Here is a 1,316-nt window from a genome sequence, read left to right as displayed (position 1 = left end):
CGTTCCATTAAATTGGTTGGTTAATATTATGAAAGCGTGTCAGGGCATAGGGCTAGCTTATTTCCTTCAACCGGGCTATTAACCCAGAGACATTTAGTTCGCGCGTAACTTTAAATGAATAGTTCATCAGCTCCTAGAGAGAAGGTGCCTGTCACTTATATAAATGGAATATACTAGAAGAGTGAACTCTTAAGAGAATATTCCGTCTGACGAAACCTCATATGAATATCATGTAACGATATGAAAGCACTCGTTACCTACTAAATAAGATAAAAGAAGAACTAATAAATGAGCAAGAGGATTTCGGGATGAATAAATCTTTTTTAGTAAACAGTGTTATCCCCCTGAATTCTGTTTACGTTGTCTGCATCCAACCATCATCGGCATCCAACATCGACGAGGGGACGCTACCCTTCGACTGAAGTTCAAATAAATGCTAACCGCATTACATCCGTCACGTACCATTTTCGTCGCACAAGTGAAATTGCGTAGACCCCAACAATATTACTTGGATGTCATTAATTTGCACCGGCACACTAAGAAATTACTAATCAATTTGGCAGGCGCAGCCCTACGTTATCCGTCATTCAAGTCGGATTATGATGCTCCATCGGGGAGACGATACAAATGATACGACGTGTCTACAAATCGAATTCCGTTTGTTTTATTCTCGCGTGTGTTGTTATCCCCAAGAAATTTGTTTAATTTCTCAAAAGTTGGTCCGTTTAACGCGTAATCAACAGGGTTGTAAATGGGAGTGTCTTTCATTATCTTTGATCCGAGTTTCTTCTTGATAATGAGTTAAAGCTATTAACATTTGGCTCACGATTCTATTTTGCATGAAATCGAGACGAGCGCATAAACGCACGCCAAAGAAGCGAGACGTTGCGCCGTCGACGCGACAGCGAGAGATGCGCGGGATCGATAACGCCCGCGCCGATTTTATAATTCATGAATTCATAATTCGAGCACCGCGCTTTTCCCGGATCGGTCTAAAGTGGCACCTATGCAGGTACTTCTTGATCGGCGAAACGTCGTAACGCTCAAGGATCTTCAAACTTACTTTTATTACTTACAAACGGCAGTAATTCACTCCCGCCTGTGTTCACTAGTTACGGCAATGTTGCCGATCGCTGCAACAGCTGCGTCGGCACTGAACGCGCGCGCTGCAGTTTATTTTATTAGATTATTAATTAATAATTTCATTTACGCCGGGCCGACGATCACCGGGAAGTCGTTTGTAACTTTAACCGTTAAAAGTAATAGGGTCGACGGGAAGTTTGCAACGATTATAACTGATGATAATTGCTTCGCCT

Source organism: Ooceraea biroi, chromosome 5 (genome assembly GCF_003672135.1).
Source record: "Ooceraea biroi isolate clonal line C1 chromosome 5, Obir_v5.4, whole genome shotgun sequence".
NCBI lineage: Eukaryota > Metazoa > Arthropoda > Insecta > Hymenoptera > Formicidae > Ooceraea > Ooceraea biroi.
Note: the sequence above shows the minus strand (reverse complement) of the source record.